General features: G+C 46.9%; 1 pseudogene; it reads right to left on the reverse strand.

Annotated features, from left to right (window-relative positions):
- Positions 1–3570: 3570 nt before the first annotated feature.
- Positions 3571–20568, reverse strand: LOC119922499 (annotated as a pseudogene).
- Positions 20569–23863: the final 3295 nt, after the last annotated feature.

Genomic DNA, 23863 nt, shown 5'->3' on the forward strand with positions numbered 1-23863 from the left:
AGTTCCATGGAGAGCTTCTCTCAGGCTTAAAATCAAAGTTATTTCATTATCTGCAAACCTCAGCGAGATTTGGGAGTGATGTACCGTAGACCAACAGACAAGTGAAGAACAAGAGAATGCGGCCTGGACCGGTAATCACAAGTCCTCTCGAGGTCAGTGAGTTCATTATGAAATGTGCAGTCTTCATCAAGTGTTCACACTAAACTACACACTCTACTTAACAATGGGATAACCACAAGATCATCACTGAGCTCAGGGAGAGTCCTGTCTATCGCCCTGTGCCTTATTGAAGGGAAGGCTTTTCCAAGAGGCCTTCCCTTAAAGCACTAAATTACCTTGCCCCCAATGCCTCTCCTCACTGCTCTATCATAATCCACCCCACACATTTTGCTCCTCTATGTCATGCTCTTCACTGTACTTCGATCTCTTCTATCTCGCCGCCGACCCCCCACCAACGTCCTGCTTCTGGCCTGGAACGCTCTCCTTCTTCATATCCGAGAGATGATTGCTCTGCCCACCTTCAAAGCCTTATTGAAGGCACATCTCCTCCAAGAAACCTTCCCTGACTAAGCCCTCATTTACTGTTCTCCCACTCCCTTTCGTGTCACCCTGATTTGTTTCCTTTATCTTCCCCCACCCCCCACCCAGCCCCACTACACTAATGTCCATATATGTAATTTATTTATTTTCATTAATGCATATCCACTGTGGTCAGGAAAAGTTTCTGTTATTTTGTTCTATTGTACTCTGCCAGGCACTTAGTACAGTGCTCTGCATGCAATCTTTGCTCAATAAATACGATTGACTGATTGATTAGTCATGGACCATCAGGCACAATGAGGAAATTCTCTCCTGATGTCAATTGGTCTCCAGCCAGAAACTCAGATTTTCTACCATGGACCAATCAAATGATCAATCACTGGTATTTCCTGAGAATTTACAGGGTGCAGTGCACTGTAATAAGTACCTGGGAGAGTACAATAGAACAGAATTGGCAAACACATTCCCTACCCACAACAAGGTGACAGTCTAGAAGGGGAGACAGACAATAATAGAAATAAATAAATTACAGATATATATATCAAGCTCTGGAGGGCTAAGGGTGGGGGTGAATAAAGGGTTCAAATCGAAGTAAAAGATCAATCAATCAATGGGGTTTTTGTATGTCATTTGTTAAACACTATGTGTCAGTCACTGTTCTCAGCGCTGAGGTTGATAGACGTAAGGCACGGGGAAGTTAAATGACTTGCTCATGGTCACACAGCAAGCAATTTCCAGATCTGTGATTACAACCCAGGTCCTCTGACTCTCAGGCCCAGGATCGTTCCACTAGGCCAAGATGCTTCTATTTTTTGAATGCTTACTGTGTATAGAGCGTTGTAGAGGTAACTGAGGCACAGAGAAGTAAAGTGACTTGCCTGAGGTCACACAACAGAAAAGTGGTGAAGCTGGCAGTAGCACCCAGATCATCTGGCTCCCAGGACAATGCTCTTGACACTAGGCCGTGATGCTTTTCCATGTGGGGAGGGAATGCAGTCTTGAACTCTCCTAGGCGCTTAGTACAATGCTCTGCACACAGTAAACACTCAATGAATACCATTGATTGCTTGAATTCAATCATCTTTATTGAGCACTCACTGTGTGAAAAGAAGTTTTCCTTCACCTGCGTATCTGTTATAATTTTTTTTCTGTCACCCCAGCCAGATTCTAAACTGTTCCTTGTCCCTGTAGATGGTCTCAGAAATCTCCAGGAAATATTCAGTGTCCCCAGGTTGAAGGAATTACTGTTCCTAGGATTCTCGGAGGTCCGGGCGCTGCACTTTGTCCATGCCGCACTGTTCCTCCTAGCCTACCTGGCGACCCTGACGGGGAATCTCCTCATCGTCGCTGTTATCGACCTCGACCGGCGCCTCCACACCCCCATGTACTTCTTCCTCAGGAACCTGTCCCTCGTCGAACTCTGCCTCATCTCCATCACCGTCACCGCCCCCTAATCCATCCACAACTCCCTGATGAACCGTAGATCCATTTCCTTCCTGGGCTGTGCCACCCAGGTCTTCTCGGTGACCCTGTTTGCCATTTCAGAAGTTTTCATCCTCACGGTGATGTCCGACGACCAATTCGTATCCATCTGCCTTCCCCTGCGCTATGAGATCATCATGAACCAAGGTGCCTGTGGGAAGATGGTGGCACCTCCTGGTTCAGTGGGGGTCTCATAGCAGTGATGCCCTCAGCTGGGACACCATGCCCTTCTGTGGTTCCGAGGAGGTCCCCCAATTTTTCTGTGACTTCTCCTCCATAATCAAGTTCTCCTGCTCTAAAATTCAAACCGCCTTCAATGTGACCATAGCCATCAGTGCTTGTCTTGGTATCTTCTTCCTGGTTTGCATCTTTGTCTCGTACGTGTACATCTTCTGGGCCGTGCTGAGGATGTCGGCTGCTGAGGGCCTGTCCCAAGGTGACCATGAGGTACTGGACATCTCAAGGACAAATGCTATCTTGTGACCACCTGAGCCAGCAGGCTGAACTCGGAAGTGAGGGTGGGATACCGCCCCCACAACCGAAACTGCTAGATTGACAGCCCAAGCTGGGAATACAGAAGGTGTCCTTCGCACCCGTGCCAATCAAATTAGGTATGGGGGGGGGGCAGAGATTGGATAAGCTGAAGCCGGGAAATGGAATGGCCTAGGAACACAGGTGATCAATCAATCAATCAATCAATCGTATTTATTGAGCGCTTACTGTGTGCAGAGCACTGTACTAAGCTCTTGGGAAGTACAAGTTGGCAACACATAGAGACAGTCCCTACGCAACAGTGGGCTCACAGTCTAAAAGGGGGAGACAGAGAACAAAAGCAAACATACTAACAAAATAAAATAAATAGAATAGATATGTACAAGTAAAATAAATAAATAAATAGACTAATAAATATGTACAAACATATATACAGGTGTTGTGGGGAAGGGAAGGAGGTAAGATGGGGGGATGGAGAGGGGGACGAGGGGGAGAGGAAGGAAGGGGCTCAGTCTGGAAAGGCCTCCTGAAGGAGGTGAGCTCTCAGTAGGGCCTTCAAGGGAGGAAGAGAGCTAGATTAGCGGATGTGCAGAGGGAGAGCATTCCAGGCCCGGGGGGTGAAGTGGGCCGGGGGTCGATGGCGGGACAGGCGAGAACGAGGCACGGTGAGGAGATTAGCGGCAGAGGAGCAGAGGGTGCGGGGTGGGCTGTAGAAGGAGAGAAGGCATGTGTTCTAGTCCAGACTCTGTCACTTGTCTGCTGTGTGACCTTGGGCAAATAACTTCACTTCTTTGGGCCTCAGTTTCCTCATCTGTAAAATGGAGATTAAGACTGTGAGCTCCATGTGGGACAGGGACTCTGTCCAACCTGATGGTCTTGTATCTACCACAGTGCTTTGAACTGTGTTTGACACTTAATAAGCTTTTAACAAATTCCATCATTATTATTATTATCATCCTAAAGTTCAGGACAGTGTTTGACACATGGAAAAGTGTTTCACGAATACCACAATTATTATTACCATTATTAGCGAGAGGAGGCAGCTTTCCTGGTACCCTAAGAGGGATTCAGATTGGGAACAGGAGAGTCCCGTTTCCAAAATGTCCTCATTCTCCTGTCACCCTGAATTATCAGGAATGGACTCATGGATGAGGAGATGAAAGCCAACACCATGTGGCTGTTCACCAGCAAAGAGGACTTCTCTTTCGTGTTTAGTAAGGCGCTGAGCATGATGGTCTGCCTCCCACAGAGGAGGACAAATAGGGTAACAAGGCCCACGACCCTCTTGGCCACCCTGACCTCGGGCATCGCCGCGGGAGGCCGTCCGGGCGTGTGGAGGTGTCAGACCTGTCGGTGGTGCCTGTGCAGGATAAACACCACGTAGCTGCTGGCCACGCTCATGAACTCCAGGAAGAACAAGTCACTGAGGAAGAGCATGATGGCGATGAGCAGGGTGTTTTCCGTGCTGATGCTGACTTTGGAGCAATATTTGTGGTCCAGCATGAGTTGAACACTTCTGCTGTTCCGGGGGCCTGTAACATTCATGATCGTATCCAAATCAGTGAACAGGCTGAGTCCCCAGAACACGAGGCAGGAGGGGATGATGCACTGGGGCAACCTGGCTTTGACCGTGGCCCACCAGCGGGTCCCGATGATGATGATGACGGCCTAGACCACGCTCAGGAGGCAGGTGCTGCAGATGGCCAGACCCCGGCACACTCAGTCCATATACGTGAGGATTTTAAAGCCAACATTGTTCAGGAAATTCCTCAGTCCCCAAACTGACAAGATCTCGGGCAAACCCCTGGTAAGAAGTACTATGGCGTTGGACAGGGCCAAGTGGAAAAGGATCAAGTCGGAGGAGCTGAGCTTCAGGCTGGCAGAGACCCTATGGGCATAGAACAGGAGGAGGAAAATATTTCCTGAGACCCCCATGCTGATCTGTAATAGCAGCACAAAACCAATAGAAAGGTCAACGGCATCTATTGTCGGACATTTCCAATTAGAAGAAGAGAAGGACACCCGCAAAGCTACCTGGAGGGGACAAGTGAGAGACGAAGAGAGAGAGAGAGAGAGAGAGAGAGAGAGAGAGAGAGAGAGAGACAGAGAGAGACAGAGAGAGAGAGAGACAGAGAGAGACAGAGAGAGACACAAAGGACACTGAGGGACAAAGACAGAGAGATCATTTTTTACTTTTCTATAACAAATCTCTAAACCACTTTTTATGGTATTTGTTACGTGCTTCTTCTTCTTCTTATTATTATTTTTGTTGTTGTACTTATTAAGTGCTTTTTAGTACGCAGTGGGGTACATACAAGGTAATCAGGTTGGACACAGTCCCTTTCTCTCATAGGTGTCACAGTCTGAATCCTTATTTTACAGACATGGTAACTGAGACAGAGAGAAGTGAACCGACTCGCTCAAGCTCACCCAGTAAGCAAGTGGTGGATCCAGGGTTAGAACCCAGGTCCGCTGACTCCAAGGCCCGTACTCTCTCCACTAATCCACACTGCTTATAAAACCAAATCAGTCCCAAATTTCTGGTCAGTTCTTCAGTCCAAGCCAAAGACAGTGTCCTGATGAGTGCTCTGTGGAAGAAGGATAGCACGTTCTAGTGGAGAGCACAAGGGCTCGGGAGTCCGAAGAACCTGGGTTCTCAACCCAGATCCGCACTTGTCTGTTGTGTGACCTTGGGAAAGTCATTTCCCTTCTCTGTACCTGTTATTTCACCTGTAAAATGGGGATTAAGACTTTGAGCCCCATGTCAGACAGGGACTGGATCCAAGCGGATGAGCTTATACCTACCCCAGAGTTTAACACAGTGCCTGACACATAGTAAGCGCTCAAAAAATACCATGAAAAAGAGAATATTCCAGGATGCAAACGCTCTCAGAATTTTGGAGAAGTATGCCGTGAATGTGTATCATTCTTGGGAGGACTCAGCAGAGAGAGATGAGACTACCTGGGGTTGACCTCGAGTAGAATGAAGGGTGAGGGGTAGGACTGAGTGAGGAAATGATTTGGGTTTCAATCCCTCTGCTTCACCGGGTTAACGAGAGAATCTATAGAACCAAATACTTTGGTAGTGATAATTACGGTATTTGTTGAAGTGTTTACTAAGTGCAAAGCACCTTACTAAGCGCTGGGGAAGATACAAAATAATCGGATCAGAGTCCCTGTCTCACATGAGGCTCACAGTCTAAGTACGAGGGAGGACGAATATTCAATCCCTATTTTATGGATGAGGAAACTGAGGCACAGAGAAGTGAAGTGACTTGTCCACACACAGCAGATGATTGGCAGAGTGAGGATTAGATCCCGGATCCTCTGACCCCCTCGTCCGTGATCTGTACGCTGAGACCGAGGTACAAGAGGACTTCAGAAATTCCACTCTAGCTCAGACCATGGTCAGTCCAGCCCAGTAGTTGTGGAAGCACAAGGGTCAAGGTCTTGCATTTTCCCTCTTTCTCTCTGAGCCCTTTCAGCTCTAGGCCTGATGGATCGCCCCTGGGTGTGGTTGCCAAGGCAATCAATTTAACAACCCATCTTCCCTTTGTTCTCTATGTCTGTTGAAAGGAGTAACCAAAAACAAGATGAAGCTACTCCTTCAGTGAGGCTGAGGAGCGCTTAATCTCTCTCTGCTTAAACAAGGTGAGGGACTGGATGGGAAACCCCTTCCCAAGGAGGTATTGCTACCCATCTAGATATATTTATCCTTATTTGTACTCTATGATTAAATTAGAAACTCTGGATCACTCAGAGGTGAGCTGGCAGTTGAGGAACTGCCCATCAACTGGAGTGGAGTTGAGTTGAATGGAATTGAGGAAACTTTTTCCATCAACCGTACTAGTGCTTGAAGAAGCGCTTGTAATAATAAACTTGTCTTTAACATACCTGCTCAAATAAAATGCGGAGTCCATGAAGTTTTTCTTCCACATAGTCTACCCTTTATAATCTTTCCGGACACTTGGAAGAACGGAGGTGGAGGTTTGATATGTCCCATTACACCCATCTCCAACTCCAGTGACCCAAAACATTGCCTTTATCACCCCTTTATAGACCAAGGGGAAGCAACAAGGTCTAATGGAAGAGCTCAGGCCTGGGTGTCAGAAGGACCTGGGTTCTAATCCCGGATCCGGCACTTGTCTGCTGTGTGACCTTGGGCAACTTCTCTGCTCCTCTGTTACCTCATCTGTAAAAAAGAGATTTAGACTGTGAGTCCAATGTGGGAAAGGGTCTGTGTCCAATCTGACTAGCTTGTATTAACCCCAGGGCTTAGAACACTGCTTGGCACATCGTAAACCCTTAACAAATACCATCATTAATATTATCTGAAACTTATTTCAGGGGCCCTGCTGCCCATCCTTGCAGTATAATATTAATTTTATTATCATCATCATTATTATTAAGGTACTTTCATTCATTCATTCAATCATATTTATTGAGCGCTTACTCGTTAAGTGCTTACTATATGCCAAGCACTGTGCTAAGTGCTGGGATAGATACAAGCTCATTAGGTCCCAAATGGAGATCACAGTGTAAGTAGGAGGGATAAAAGGGAACGAGCGTGGCCTAGTGGAAAGGACCCAAGCCTGGAAGTCAGAGGGCCTGGATTCTAATCCCAGCTCCGCCACCTGTCTGCCTATTGACCTTGGGCAAGTTTCTGATCTTCTCTGGGCCTCAGGTACCTCATCTATAAAATGGAAAAAAAATCCTCCTCCCTCCAATTTAGCCTGTGAGCACTCATTGGGAAAGGGACTGTGCCTTACATTACCTCAAACCAAAAAAAAAAGTTATTGAATCCCCATTTTACAGATGAGGGATGTGAGAAGTGAAGCAACCTGCCCAGGTTCACACAGAAGATAACTGGCAGGGCCAGGGTTAGAACGCCGAGGAGGTAGCAATGTAATGGATTCGGAGTAGTGGAGGAGGAGTGGGTCCGCCTGGCTGAGATGTCCCTGGAGAGGGACAACGTCAGGCAGGCCGTCTTCTGCTACACCAAAGGTCGGCGGGCCCCGGGAGAGAGACTATATAGATGTATATATGTTTGTACGTATTTATTACTCTACTTTTTTTGTACAGATTAATTCTATTTATTTTATTTTGTTAATGCATTGTCTTGTTGTCCATCTACCCCTTCCAGACTGTGAGCCCTGGGTAGGGACTGGGTAGGGTCCGTCTCTATATGTTGCCAACTTGTACTTCCCAAGCGCTTAGTCCAGTACTCTGCAGACAGTAAGCGCTCAATAAATACGATTGAATGAATGAATGAATGAATGAAGCAGGCCATCTTCTGCTACACCAAAGGTCGGCAGGCCCCGGGGGAGAGACGCGCAGAGACGGGCGGGAGTCCGGGGAGAGAGACTGTATAGATGTATATATGTTTGTGAGTATTAATTACTCATTTATTTTATTTGTACAGATTGATTCTATTTATTTTATTTTGTTAATATGTTTTGTTTTGTTGTCCGTCTCCCCCTTCTAGACTGTGAGCCCACTGTTGGGTAGGGACCGTCTCTAGATGTTGCCAACTTGTCCTTCCCAAGCGCTTAGTCCAGAGCTCTGCACACAGTAAGCGCTCAATAAATACTATTGAATGAATGAATGAATGAATGAAAGAATGGAATCGGTACACACACATTTGCCCACTTCCACCTCCCTGTTGTCCCGACAGTTTGACATGTTGAGCCTCGAGTTTTCCCCCGATGAATAAATATGTACAAATATACACAAGTGCTGTGGGGAGAGGAAGGGGGTAGGGCAGAGGGAGGGAGGGGGCGATGGAGAGGGGAGGAGGAGGAGAGGAAAAGAGGGTCTCAGTCTGGGAAGGCTTCCTCTAGGAGGTGAGGTCTCAGTAAGGCTTTGAAGGGAGGAAGAGAACTAGTTTAGCAGATGTGTGGAGGGAGGGCGTTCCAGGCCAGAGGCAGGACGTGGGCCAGGGATTGATGGCAGAACAGTCAAGAATGACACACAGTGAAGAGGTTAGCAGCAAAGGAGCATAGTGTGCCGGCTGGAGTGTAGAAGGAGAGATGGGAGGTGAGGTAGGAGTGGGCGAGGTGAGGACAGTTTTGAAGCCGAGAGTAAGAAGTTTTTGCTTGATTAGAAGGTTGATAGGCAACCACTGGAGATTTTTAAGGAGGGGAGTAACATGCCCGAGGCGTTTCTGTAGAAAGATAATCCGGGCATCAGAGTGAAGTGTAGACTAGCCAGGAGGGGAGGGATAAGAACGGGTCTTGAGGATGGTGAGGGTGAGAGAGGGGTTGACTGAGAAGAAGGAGGACGAGGAGGAGGAAGAGTGAGAGGCTGGAGAAGATCTGACTTCAGCCGGGTTGGACTCCGTCGCCGTGTGCCTCAGGTAACTGAGGCACAGAAACGTTATATGACCCAGGATTATGCAGCAGGCAAGTGGTGGAGTCGGGATTAGAACCCTGGTCCTCTGACTCCCAGCCCCATGTTCTTTCCACGAGGCACATTCCCAGGGTTGACCAGTCATTGCCCCATCCCACAGTCCCACCTAAAACCACGGGAGAAACATTGCCGCCCTGAATCCTCACTTTCCAAGTTCGGGCTCTGTCCTTTCTCATCCATCTACTTCGCTCGCACTGCAGATTGATTCTGAGGCTGAGACAACTCCTTCTCAGTCCCTTTTCTCATCTCTTCCCCTCCCCCGAAGAGTCATTAATGTTCGTGGGTGTGTTTGTGTGAGTGTGTGAGGGAATGACTGAGCATCGATTTGTTCTGGCGTTCCAACTGGGATATCCCCGGAAAGGCCCACTTTCCCCTCCCCGTTGTCCCGACAATTTGACAAGTCGAGCCTCGAATTCTCCCCGTGATGATCCGCTGATAATTCACCTTCCGAGACAATGTGTCAGCCTCAGTGCTGTGTCCGGCTCCTCCAAGATACCTCCCGGCTCCCACTCTCACGGGCTCGGCCGTGAGCCCAGGCTGCGTGATTGTGTGTGTGTGTGTGTGTGTGTGTGTGTGTGTGTGTGTGTGTGTGATACTACCATTGCAAGCGCTACGCTTGCAGGTTGCTCCAATAACAAAGTCTCTATCAGTCCAGTCTGTATATATTTGTCTCGATGTAATCTTCACTTCGGAATGCAAAGCTTATGGTATTTGCTAAATGCTTACTATGTGTCAAACGCGTAGTGGGTAGAGCAGTGGCTTGGGAATCATAAGTACAGCCTTTTGTCTGCTGGGTGACCTTGGGCAAGTCACTTCACTTTTCTGTGGCTCAGTTGCCTCATCTGTAAAATGGGGATTAAGACTCAGAGCCCCATCTGGAACTGTTCAACCTGATTATCTTCTGTTCATTCATTTATTGATTCAGTTGTATTTATTGAATGCTTATTGTGTGCAGAGCACTGTTCTAAGCTCTTGGAAAGTACAATTCAACAACAGAGACAATCCCTGCCCACAGAAGGCTCACAGTCCAGAAGGGGGGAGACAGACATCAGAACACGTAAACAGGCATCAATAGCATCAATATAAATAAATAGGATTATATATATATATATATATATATACATACATATATATACATGGCTTCATGGTTCTTTTTCCCTCCTCATAAGAATCGTGTCTTCTAACTCTATCATGCTCTCGCAAGAGCTCAGTATAGAACTCTGCACACAATAACGGCTCAATCAATACCATTGACTGACAGAATGATCGACAAACCAAGAAAGGAGAAGGGAAAGGGATCTCTGCTAAACTGTCTTCTCCCAGATTCTCCCAAATCAGAACTAGTAAAACATACATTGAAATAAATAAATAGAATTATAGATATGTACATATATACAGAAGTGTTGTGGGACTTGGGGGTAGAGGAAAGGGAGTGAGTCGAGGCGAGGATGCGCAGTGGAGCTGAGGAAAAGGGGGACTTAGTCCTCAGTGCTTAGTAAAGTGCCTTTCACATAGTAAGAACTTGACAAATACCACAGAAAAGTACTGTACTAAACAATGGTATAGATACAAGATAATCAGGTCCCACATGGGGCTCACAGTCTAAGGAGGAGACAGAACAGGTATTAAATACCCATTTTGCAGTTGAGGGAACTGAGGCAGAAAAGTGAAATGACTTGCCCAAGTACACGCAGCAGGCACGTAGCAGAGCAGGGGTTAGAAACCAGGTCTTCTGACTTCCAGGCCATTAGGCCATTAGGCCACGCTGCTGCTCTGTATTCTCCCTCTCCCTCTAGACTGTAAGCTTGTAGTGGGAAGGAAATGTGTCTACCAACTCTCTCGTTCTGTACTCTTCCAAGCATGTAGTACCGCGTTCTATACTCAGTAAGTGCTCAGTAAATTCCATCTATTGATTCGTTGATTGATTGATTTAAAGCTCATGGTCAAGAATGACTAGCACTACCCTATGAATTGAAAACTCCTTCTGTAGACTGTAAGCTCCTTCCAGGAAGGCATCATGTCTACCTACTCTATTGCATTGTACTCTCCCAAGTGCTTGATATAGTGCTCTGTACACAGTAATAAATGAATACGATTAATTGATTACTCCTTGGATTTCAGGTGGATGTTGTGCTTGGTGGGGAGGGAGAAATCTGTGGATTTTAGAGACAATATTCCCACCCAGAATTCCCAGTCATGCCCATCACCAACCCACTCTTACTCTCCTCAGCTGCTGCTTTGGTGGAGGTTTCATTCATTTATTCATTCGGTCGCATTTAATGAACTCTTATTGGGTGCGCAGCACTGTACTAAGCACTTGGGGGAGTAAAATACAACAATAAAAAGACACATTTCCTGCCCACGATAAGTCCAATCGACCCTCCCCTGGGAGAAGACAGTTTAGCAGAGACCCCTTTCCCTTTCTCCCTTTCCGGTTTGTCAATCATTCTGTCAGTCAATGGTATTGATTCAGCCTTTATTGTGTGCAGAGTTTTATAGTGAGCTCTTGCGAGAGTATGGTAGAGTTAGAAGACACCATTCCTATGAGGAGGAAAAGCCAATCGACTTTATGGACAGAGATACATTTTCCAAGATTGAGTATTTTAGAGGCCACATTATGTAATGACTAGTTTTTTTTTTAAATGGTACTTGTTAAACGCTTACTATGTTCCAGGAACTGTCCTAATCACTGGGGAAGATGCGAGATAGTCAGGTTGGATACAGTCCATGTCCCACATGGGGCTCACAGTCTTAATCCCCATTTTACAGATGAGGAATTGAGGCACAGATAAGTCAGAACCCTTCCTCATCTAATCCCGGCTCTGCCACTCGTCTGCCATGTGACCTCTGGTGAGTCATTTTGCTGGGCCTCAGTTCCCTCATCTGTAAAATGGGAATTAAGACTGTGAGCCGAATGTAGACAGAGACTATGTCCAACCCAATTGTCTTACATCTACCCCAGCTCTAAGAACAGTGCTTGGTACATAGTGTTTAACAAAGTGCTCAAGTGCTTAAAACAGTGCTGTGGGCACTGTAAGTGCTCAATAAACATGATCAACTGACTGCCTAAGTAGGAAGGGAAACAGGAGAAATGAGGCACAAAGAAGTTAAGCGACTGGCCCAAAGTCACACATCAATCATTTGGCAGAGCAGGGATGAGGAAGTAGTGTGGATTAGTGAATAGAGAATGGATAGTGCCTGGCACATAGTAAGCGCTTAATAAATACCTGGGAGTCAGGAGGAACTGGGTTCAAATCCTGGCTCCACCACATGTCTGCTCTGTGACCCTGGGCACGTCATTTGTTTCTCCTGCACGTTAATTGCTAACTGCTCTCTGTGATTCATTCATTCATTCATTCAATCGTATTTATTGAGCGCTTACTGTGTGCAGAGCACTGTACTATGCGCTTGGGAAGTACAAGTTGGCAACATATAGAGACGGTCCCTACCCAACAGCGGACTTACCCGCTTTTCTTCCCCCCTTTAGATCCCATATTATTCTCCTCTACCACCCCCTCCAGATTCTTGTAGCCGTCATCTACGGCCCCGCTAGCCCCACCTCCAATATTTTGTAACGACTTTGACCCCTTTCTCACCTTCCTTCTTTCCTTTTTCATGCCCACTCTGATCCTCGCAGACGTCAAAATCCACATGGATGTCCCTGGTGACTCCTCTGCCGCCCGCCTTCTATCTCTCTTTGACGATTCCAACTTCCTGTTCACACCCCACCTCGCCCACTCACCAACTTGGTCACACTCTCGATCTCATCATTTCCTACCGTTGCACTATCTCCACCCTCACCAACTCTGAAATCCCTCTCTCTGATCATAAACTTCTGACCTGCCTCCTTACTCATACTCCTCCCCCCGTAAATCTATATTACTACCCCACAGAGACCTCTGCTCTCTCAGCCTCATCCATCTTTCTCAGTGCATCACACCCCACCTCGCCTCCCTACCCTCTCTACCCAATCTTGATGACCGGATTACTGTTCTTAACTCCACCCTCTCTACTCAACTCAACTCGTTCGCTCCCCTTTACCTTCGCCGCTCTCGCACCACGAACTCACAGCCTTGGATCAATGCCACTATCTGCTGACTTCGATCTTATGCTCGAGCTGCTGAACGCTGCTGGTGAAAGTCTAAACACCAAGCCAACCTTGTTTACTTCGGGTTTATCCTTTCCTGCCTTAACTCTGACCTCTCCTCTGCCAGGAAAAACTATTTCTCCTCCCTTATTGACACCCATGCCCATCATCCCCGTCAGATGTTCCGAACATTTAACTCCCTTCTCAGGCCCCCTGTTCCTCCCCATCCTCTATACCTCACCCCAAATGATTTGGCTTCCTATTCCATCAGTAAAAATTAACTAGATCAGGTCTGAGCTCCCCAAAGTCACTCCTCCCCCTTCTCCAACCCCCCCGCTCACAACCCTCTGCGCTATATCCCCCATCCTTCCCAGCAGTATCTTCAGATGAAGTCTCCTCCCTCCTCTCAAGTGCTACTCCAGCCACCTGTGCTTCAGACCCCATTCCCTCTCATCTTATGAAATCTCTCGCCCCTTCCCTCCTCCCCTCTGAAACGTCCATCTTCAACAGCTCACTCTCCACTGGTTTCTTCCCCTTTGCCTTCAAATGTGCCCATGTCTCCAACATCCTAAAAAACACTCTCTTGATCCCACCTCCAGTTCTATTTGTCGTCCTATCTCCCTCCTAACTCTCCTATCCAAATTCCTAGAACGTGTCGTCTACACTCGCTGCCTCGAATTGTTCAACGCCAGCTCTCTCCTTGACCCCCCCCCCGCCCCAATCTGGCTTCCGTCCCCTACACTCCACATAAACCGCCCTCCCGAAGGTCACCAATGATCTTCTTCTTGCTACATCCAACGGCTCCTACACTATCCTAGTCCTCCTCGACCTCTCATCTGCCTTCGACACTGTGGATCACCCCCTTCTCCTCAACACGCTATCCAACTTTGGCTTCACAGACTCCGTCCTCTCCTGGATCTCCTCTTATCCCTCCGGCCGTTCATTCTCAGTCTCCTTTGCATGCTCCTCCTCCCACTCCCATACCTTTACTGTAGGGGCTCCTCAAGGGTCAGTTTTACATCCCCTTCTGTTCTCTATCTACACTCATTCCCTTGGTGAACTCATTGGCTCCCACGGCTTCAACTATCATCTCTATGCTGATGACACCCAAATCTACATCTCTGTCCCTGTTCTCTCTTCCTCCCTCCAGGCTCGTATCTCCTGCCTTCAGGACATCTACATCTGGATGTCTGCCCGCCATCTAAAACGAAACATGTCCAAGACTGAACTCCTTATCTTCCCTCCCAAACTCTACCCTCTCCATGACTTTCCCGTTACTGTAGACGGCACTACCATCCTTCCCTTCTCACAAGCCCGCAACCTTGGTGTCCTCCTCGACTACGCTCTCTCGTTCAGCCCACACATCCAGTCCATCACCAAAACCTGCCGGTCCCACCTCAATACCATCACCAAGATCCACCCTATCCTCTCCATCCAAACCGATACCTTGCTGATTCAATCTCTCATCCTATCCCGACTGGATTACTGCATCAGCCTCCTCTCTGATCTCCGATTCTCCTGTCTCTCCCCACTTCAGTCTATACTTTGCTCTGCTGCCCGGATTATCTTTGTACAGAAACAATCTGGGTATGTGATTCCCCTCCTCAAAAATCTCCAGTGGCTGCCTGTCATCCTATGCATCAGGAAAAAAACTCCTCACTCTCGGCTTCAAGGCTCTCCATCACCTCGCCCCTCCTACCTCACCTCCCTTCTCTCATTCTACACTCCAGCCCGCACCTTCCACTCCTCTGCCACTAACTAACCTTCTTACTGGGCCTCGTTATCACCTGTCCCGCCGTCGACCCCGGCCCACGTCCTTCTCCTGGCCTGGAATGCTCTCCCTCCACACATCCGCCAAACAAGCTCTCTTCCTCCCTTCAAAACCCCACGAGATCTCACCTCCTCCAGGATGTCTTCCCAAACTGAGCCCCCTTTTTCCTCTCCTCCTCCCTATCCCCAACTGCCCTACCTCCTTCCCCTCCCCACAGCACTTTTATATATTAGTACGTATTTTTCACTCCATTTTTTTACTTGTACATATTTACTCTTCTATTGATTTTGTTAATGATGTGCATAGAGCTGTAATTATATTTGCTCTGACGATTTAGACACCTGTCCACATTTTTGTTTTGTTGTCTTTCTCCCCCTTCTAGACTGTGAGACCGTTTTCGGGTAGGAACCGTCTCTATATGTTGCCTACTTGTACTTCCCAAGAGCTTAGTACAGTGCTCTGCGTGCAGTAAGCGCTCAGTTAATACCATTGAATGAATGAATGAATGAATTTAACTTCTCCAAGCCTCAGGTACCTCATCTGTAAAATTGGGATTAAGATTGTGAGCCCCATGTGGGACAGGGACTGTGTCCAACCTAATTGACCTGTATCTACCCCAACGCTTAGAACAGTGCTTGACACGTAGTAAAAGCTTAACAAGTGCCATTATTCATAGTAGTAGTATTATTAACCCAGGTCCTTTTACCCCAAGACCCATGCTCTTTCCACAAGGCCATGTTGCTTCTCCAAGTACCAGAAGCCTCCTCCCAAAGCCTCTGCCAAATTATAGGGTGACTAGGGGGTATGAGAAATCTACATGTGGATATTTCCCTTCCGTCTTCTCCCTCTCCTTGACCAGATGATGAAGACAAGACATGCCAATAGGAGCAATGGCCCAGCATCGGCTGTGTCTCTGCGTGAGCTGGAGCTGAGAGTGTCGGGCACGGCCCAGAGACACGGACCTGGCTACTGGCACCCCTTCCTACCTCACCTAGCTACTCTCCTACTACAGCCTAGCCCGCACACTTGGCTCCTCTAATGCTAACCTTGTCACTGGACCTCGACCTTGTCTATCTTGCCCACATCCTGCCTCTGGCCTGGAACGCCCTTCATCCTCATACCGTCAGATAATATCTCCCACTTCAAAGCCTTACTGAAGGCACATCTCCTCCAAGAGGCCTTCCCTGACTAAGCCCTCCTTTGGTCTTCTCTATCTCCCCTCTGCGTTGCTCTGACTTGCTCCTTTATTCATCACCCCTCCCAGCCAGATAGCACTTATGTACATACCTGTTATTTATTTATTTATTTATATAAATGTCTGTCTTCCCCTCTAGACTGTAAGCCCATTGTGGTCAGGGAAAGTGTCTGTTTATTGCTATGTCATACTCTCCAAATCCCTTAGTACAGTGTTCTACACACAGTAAGTGCTCTATGAATGTGACTGAGTGAATGAATGAAATAGCCCGGATAATAGTAATAATAATAATAATGGCATTTATTAAGCACTTAATATGTGCAAAGCACTGTTCTAAGCGCTGGCATAGAATGCTAAGCTTCCACGTGTCTACAGGAGCGTCTTACTGGGTGTAACAGGATGAGGACTCTGAGCTCATCTCTTCCCAGCTCGGGAGAGATTATGAGGAAAGAGAAAGCAGGCACGTCCAGGGGTTTCCCTGTCGGAGAGTCAGAGTGGATTAAAATTCAGTCATCCACTCATTCAGGCACGAGCTAATCTGCCCCTGAGGGAGGGGAGGCTTAAAAAAAGTGGATGATAAATTCCACTTCGGCCCATTCCTGCCAGAGTCTGATTGACTGCCCTCTGCCCTTCCGGCCAGTGGGAGAGATGCGGGTGGGTGAGTTGCCTCTCCATCACAGAATTTCTGGATTTCAAATTGCTTTTGAATGGTGACTTGGGAGCTTTGGACTGGAGCAGTATAGTGGGAGCCCTCGGTATCCATTTCTGAACCAGTCTTCTGACACGATTCTCACTTCTTCCATCCCCAAGACCTCTGGAGAAGGGGCCCCTTTGAATTAGATGAGATAACCTTGTACATATGTACATATGTACATATGTACATACTTGTACATATTTACTATTCTATTTATTTTATTTTGTTAATATGTATTGTTTTGTTGTCTGTCTCCCCCTTCTAGACTGTGAGCCCGTTGTTGGATAGGGACCGTCTCTATTTGTTGCCAACTTGTTCTTCCCAAGCATTTAGTACACTGCTCTGCACACAGTAAGCGCTCAATGAATACGATTGAATGAATCAATGAATGAATGAACCATCGTTCTGTGGTCGGGCAGAAATGTCTGTCCCACATGGGGCTCACAGTCTAAGGAGGACGGAGGGTACTTTAATCCTCATTTTATAGATAAGGTAACTGAGGCCTGAGGGAAAGAGAAGAGCAAGGGCCTGGGAGTAAAAGGACCTTGGTTCTAATCCTAGTTCTTTCATTGTAATTTCATTTATTTATACTAATTCCTGTCTTCCCCTCTAGACCATAAGATCATGGTAGGCGCGGAATGTGTCTGCTATATTGTTATATTGTACTCTCCTAAGCGCTTAGTAGAGCGCTCTGCACACAGTAAGCACTCCATAAATATGATTGAATGACGGCTGTGGGACCTTGGGCAAATCATTTCACCTTTCTGCTTCAGTTTCTTCATTTTTAAAATTGGGAGTCAAAACCTGTACTCTCTCCTATTTAGATGGTGAGACCCATGTGGAACAGGGACTGTGTCGAGCTTGGTTAACTTTATCAACCAGAGTGTTTAGAACAGTGCCTTGTAAATAGTAAGTGCATTACAAATGCCATAAAAAAATAAGCTGACATCCGGGGCAGCATCCTCGGAAAGGAGAGATGCAACCTCAGATGAGTCCCACTGGTAGACACAAAAAGCAGCGTCGCCTAGTGGATAGAACACGGTCCTGGGAGTCAGAAGGATCTGGGTTCTAATCCTGACTCCATCATGTTTCTGCTGGGTTATCTTGGGCAAGTCACTTCATTTTTCTATGCCTCAGTTAACTCATTTGTAAAATGGGGATTAAGAAGGTGATCCCCTTGTGGGACAGGGACTGTGTCCAACCCGATTTGCTCAGATTCACGCCAGTGGTTAGTGCCTGGCACATACTAAGCGCTTAACAAATACTACAATTATTAGTAGTATCATTATCATTACCATTATCATTAGTAATTATAATAATACTAATTATGGCATTGTTAAGTGCTTACTATGTACAAAGCACTGTTCTAAGAGCTGGGGAGGATACAAGTTGATCAGGTTTTCCCACGTGGGGCTCACAGTTTTAATTCCCCATTTTACAGATGAGGTAACTGAGGCACAGAGAAGTTAAGTGACTTGCCCAAAGTCACACAGCTAACAATTGGCGGAGCCGGGATTTGAACCAATGACCTCTGACTCCCAAGCCCGTGCTCTTTCCACTAAGCCATGCTGCTTCTCTCGTAAAAAGGACAGGGACCACTGAATCGGTCAATCAACGAGGATTAGTAAGTGAATCCCTGCTTGCAGAACACCAGACTATGTGCTTGAAGAATGTGATAAAAGCAGAAAACATGACCCTCAGGGAGCTTGCAATATAATGTGGGAGACAGACTGGCGCACATTAATAATAGCCATTATAGTGATGGCACTTGTTAAGCATTTAGTATGTGCCAAGCACTGTTCCATGTTCTGAGACAGACACAAAGTAATCACACTGGACACAGTCCCTATCCCACAAAGGGTTCACAGCCTCACGGTCCAACCTTATTATCTCATATTTACACCAGTGCTTAGAACAGTGCTTGACACATATTAAGTGTTTAATAAATACCATCTCTTATTTATGCCCATTTTCCAGATGAGGTAATTGAGGTCCAGAGGAGTTAAGTGACTTGCCCAAAGTCACACAGCAGAAAGGAGCCAGGACTAGAACGCAGGTCCTTCTGACTCCCAGCCCGTGCTCTATCCACTAGGCGGCGCTGCTTCTCACAGCCTATGAAGGCAGCTGAAAGACGAATGCTACAGTGATTCATAGGAGGCTGGCAGGGTTAGTCAATGAATAAGGGTTATGTTACATCAGGATGGGTTTGGACTTTTCCTTCAGTTTGAAGATGAGGCTGCTGACTATGAGATGAATGTGTTTGAGGGAACCTTCCTTGCCTACTTGGGCTCTGACCCCCACATGAGACAGGGACTCTTTCCTGCGCTTCGTACAGTGCCTGGAATGTAGCAAGTACTTAACAAATACCATTACAAAAAAGAAAAGGGTGTGGACTCAACTTCATTGCAAGTAAAATGGAGATCTCATCCCTTCCTGCTAACTCACCCTAGGCATTCATTCACTCATTCATCATCATCAATCGTATTTATTGAGCGCTTACTATGTGCAGAGCACTGTACTAAGCGCTTGGGAAAGTACAATACACCAATAAACAGTGACATTCCCTGCCCCAGTCGTGAGGTAACTTCCCCTCCCATCCCCCAGACTCCTCTATTTTACTCCACAACCCTTTTAAACTTTCTCCCACATTTTCCTCAACCCCTTATGCTTCTGAAAATCACTTCTCCATTACCTTCCCTTCCCTGTGACCTCACCCTCACTATTGCTGTGACTTCAGACTAGTGCCCAAAAGGAGGCTATTGATATAAAAAATCCCAAATGATGTATCGTAAAAGTGAAACCTGGTGTAAATTTCGCTATGTTGTCAATTTTGTTCTTCATTGTAAATGCCAAGGACGTCTTGTTGATACAATTTTTTTTATTTTTGTTATGCACTTACTATGTCAGACACTGTATGCAGCGTTGGTACAGATACAAGCTAATCAAGTTGGAGACAGTCCCTGTCCCACATAGGGCTCACAGTCTTAATCCCCACTATACAGATGAGGTAATGAGGCAAGAGAGAATGTCCACATTAACTCTTTCCCTCTCCTTCCTCCCTCTTTTTCACCCTTGCTCACTTTCTCTTACTACCCTTCCTCATTCTTTCTCACCCTTGTTATTTCTCTCCCCTTCCTTTTTCGTTGTTCTCAATCTCTCTCCCCCCTTCCTCAGTCTTTCTCACCCTTGCTTTCCTTTTCTCCCCTTCCTCATTCCTTGCTCATTCTCTTTCTCTCCCTCCTCTTCCTCACTTTCTCGCCCTTGTTCTCTCTCTCCTCTTCCTCACTCCTCACTCATTCTTTCTCTACCCTTCCTCACTCTCACCCTTGCTCTCTCCCTCTCTCCCCTTCCTCACTATTTTCACCCTTATTCTTTCTCGCTCCCCTTCTTCATTCTACCTCTCTTTCTCTCTCCTTTTCCTCACTCTTACCCTTGCTCTCTCCCTTTCGCTCTCCCCCTTCCACACCCTTTCTCACTCTTGCTCTTTTTCTCTCTACCCTTCTTCACTCTTTCTCTCTTCGTCTCTCCTTCCTCACTCTTTCTCACTCTTGCTCTTTTTCTCTCTCCCCTTCTTCACTCTTTCTTCCTCTCTCTCTCCTTCCTCATTCTTTCTCACCTTTGCTCTTTCTCTCTCCCCTTCCTCACTTTCTTATGTCCTTCACACCCTCCCTTTCCTCCCTCTCACCCTTGCTCTTTCGCTCTCTCCCTCTCTTTCTCTGTCCCCTTCCTCACGCTATCTCACCTTTGCTGTCTTTCTTTAACTCCCCTTCCCCATTCTTTCTCACCCTTGTTCTTTTTCTCTTTCTTCCTTTCTTCATTCTATCTCGCCCTTGTTCTTCCCCTTCTCTTCCTCACTCTTTCTTACTCTGGCTCTCCTTATCTCTCTTCCCTTCCTCCATCTTTCTCAGCCTTGCTTTCTTTATCTCTCTCCCCTTCTTCACTGTTTCTTAACCTCTCTCTCTCTCTCTTTCTCTCTCTCCCTCCCTCCTTCCCTCTCTCTCTCCCTTTGCCTTCCTCTCATTTTGCTCTGCAGGCTTCTTCCAGGTCTAACTGGAAATTCACGAAGATGAATGCCATGGAATTTGCGGGGCGGGGGAGTTTGTGATGCTATTGCAGATGAGCACTGGGGTCTCGGGAAATGTATTTCTCCTTCTGTTTTACATCCACCTGGCCTCCAGCAGCGCCTGGCTCAGCTCCTCGGACTTGATCCTCGCCCATCTGGCACTGGCGAACACCACAATATTTCTCACCAGGGGCATCCCGGACACACTTTCAGATTGGGGATGGAGAATTTTCCTGGGCAATGTGGGGTGTAAAACACTTCTGTATCTGTACCGAGTGGCCCGGGGCCTTATCTGTGTCACCTGCCTCCTGAGCGTCTTCCAGGCTGTCACCATCAGCCCCAGAACCCCCCGGTGGTCTCGGATCAAGGCCAGATTCCCCAAGTGTGTCGTCCCCTTCTTCCTCCTGTCCGGGATCCTCAATCTGTTGATTTACATTAGTGTGCCAATGGGCGTGAGAGGCGCCCAGAACAGCAGCATTATTTCAATATCGCTGGATCTCAAATATTATTCATCAGTCTATATTGTTGCACAAAGACTCTTGGTCATATTCATTCATTCAATCGTATTTATGGAGCACTTACTGTGTGCAAAGCACTGTATGAAGCGCTTCGGAAGTACAAGTTCATATCAGCCGTGATCTCCCTCCAGGATCTATTCTTCGTGGAGCTCATGAGCGTGGCCAGTGGCTACCTGGTCTGGGTCCTGTACAAGGACCACCGGCAGGTCCGACACCTCCGGGATGATGCCTGAGGTCAGAGCAGTCAAAGGAGTCGTGGCCCTGGTCACCCTCTTCATCCTCCACTGTGGGTGACAGTCCATCATGCTGAGCATTTTAATAAATGTGAAAGAGAAGTCAGGTTTACTGATGAACAGTCACCTGATGTTGTCCTTCACATTCTCAGTCATCAGTCCCTTCCCCATGGTTTCCGAGGACAGGAGGATGAGAAGATTCTGGAAGACAGAATCTCCAGTTTCCAACATGGGTCCCTCATAGGAAGGACCCGGAAGGATCCCTGTCTGCACACCTCATCCCACCAGAATAGGGTGACCAGGCGTCCCAGACGGAATGGCACCGAACTAGTGATGAAGGGGTCTTGTCCCTCATCCCCCAGGGCTCAGGCGGTTATAGGTGTAGTTAAGGCGGCTTCTGTCTTCCTGATGGGGCTTGAGGTGGTAGCCTGCCTCCAACTCTGGGAAGCAGTATGGCCTAGTGGAGAGAGCACAAGCCTGGGCATCAAAAGGACCTGGGTTCTAATCCTGGCTCTGCCACTTATCTGCTGTGTGATCTTGGGCAAGTCACTTCACTTCTCTGGGTCTCAGTTACCTCATCTGTAAATTGGGGATTAAGACTGAGAGCCCCATGTGGGACACGGATCAGGTCCAACCTGATTACCTTGTATCTCCCTCAGTGCTTAGAACGCTGCATGAGACATAGTAAACGTTTAGCAAATACCATCATCATCATCACCCCAGTTCTGTCTGCATTGGGATCTCCCCTTCCCCATTTTGGTAAAAGTTGATCTGGACTTGCCTCATGGGGACAGAGACATTGGTTCTGCTCAGCAGGGTGACACCAAATGTCCATCAATCTATCAATCACATTTATTCAGCATTTATTGTGTGCACAGCACTGTACTCAGCACTTGGGAGAGTACAATATAACAGAGTTGGTAGGCATGTTCCCTGCCCTCAGTGATATTACAGTCTTGAAGGGCAGACAGACTTCAATGAATAATGTTCAATAATAATTATTATTATTATATAATATGATTATTATTATTAGGGTGTTTGTGAAGCCCTTACTATGTGCCAAGCACTGTTCTAAGCGCTGGGGTAGATATAAAGTAATCAGGTTAATCCCCATTTCACAGATGAGGTAACTGAGGCCTAGGGAAGCTAAGTGATTTGCCCAAGGTCACACAGCAAGCATGTGGCAGAGCTGGGATAAAAACCCAGGACCTTCTGACTTCCAGGTCCATGCTATATCCATTCAGCCATACTGCCTGTCTTACTGGGTGCAGGGCACTATCCTATGCCCTTGGGAGACATCAATATATATAAGGAGAATACACTATAATGGAGCTGGTAGAATTTTTTCCTGCCCACAAAGAGCTTACAGTCTAGAATGGTGAACCAATGTGCATAAGACTCAGTCAATAAATAAGTGGTATTTATTGAGCACTTATTGTATGCAGAGCACTGTATTATGAACTTGGGAGAGTACAATAGAGTTGGTAGTCTAGTGAGAGGAGACCTGGCCTGGGAGTCAGAGAACCTGGGTTCTAATTCCACCTCCGCCACTTGTCTGCTGTGTGACCTTGGGGAAGTCACTTGACTTCTCTGGGCCTCCGTTCCATCATCTGTAAAACGGGGATTAAGACTGTGAGCCCCATGTGGGTCATGGATTGCATCTGACCTGATTAGTTTGTATCTATCCCATCATTTAGTAAAGTACCTGGCACATAGTAAGGATTTAACAAATGCCATTAAAATAAATAAATGAATAAATACAATGATTGATTGATTGATTACCTCTTGAGGGTGGAATTATTTTCAAGCAGCTGCTTTGACTTTTTACTTTTTGGGTGCTGTGCTGAGCCTCCTAAACTGGGGAAACCATGGCAACCTGACGGATAAGCTGTTGCTACCCGTCGCTGGTGTCATCAGTGCCAGAGAGCTGACATGGTCACAACTTATTGCCAAAGTACACTCGGGAAGGAAGGAAGGAAGGAAGGAAGGAAGGAAGGAAGGGAGGAAGGAAGGAAGGAAGAGAGGGAGGGAGGGAAGGACACTAAAATAAATAAAAATTTGTGGGTATGTACATAAGTGATGTGGAGCTGAGTATGGGATGAATATTAAGCCCTGGTGGTAGAGAAGCAGCATGGCTCAGTGGAAAGAGCACGGGCTTGGGAGTCAGAGGATAGGGGTTCTAATCCTGGCTCTGCCAATTGTTAGCTGTGTGACTTTGGGAAAGTCCATTAACTTCTCTCTGCCTCAGTTATCTCACCTGTAAAATCAGGATTAAGACTGAGACCCACGTGGGACAATCTGATTATCTTATATCCCTTCTCCTCAGCGCTTAGAACAGTGCTTGACGCATGAGTGCTTAACAAATATTGTTATTATTATT

Source organism: Tachyglossus aculeatus, unplaced genomic scaffold (assembly GCF_015852505.1).
Source record: "Tachyglossus aculeatus isolate mTacAcu1 unplaced genomic scaffold, mTacAcu1.pri scaffold_105_arrow_ctg1, whole genome shotgun sequence".
Classification (NCBI taxonomy): domain Eukaryota; kingdom Metazoa; phylum Chordata; class Mammalia; order Monotremata; family Tachyglossidae; genus Tachyglossus; species Tachyglossus aculeatus.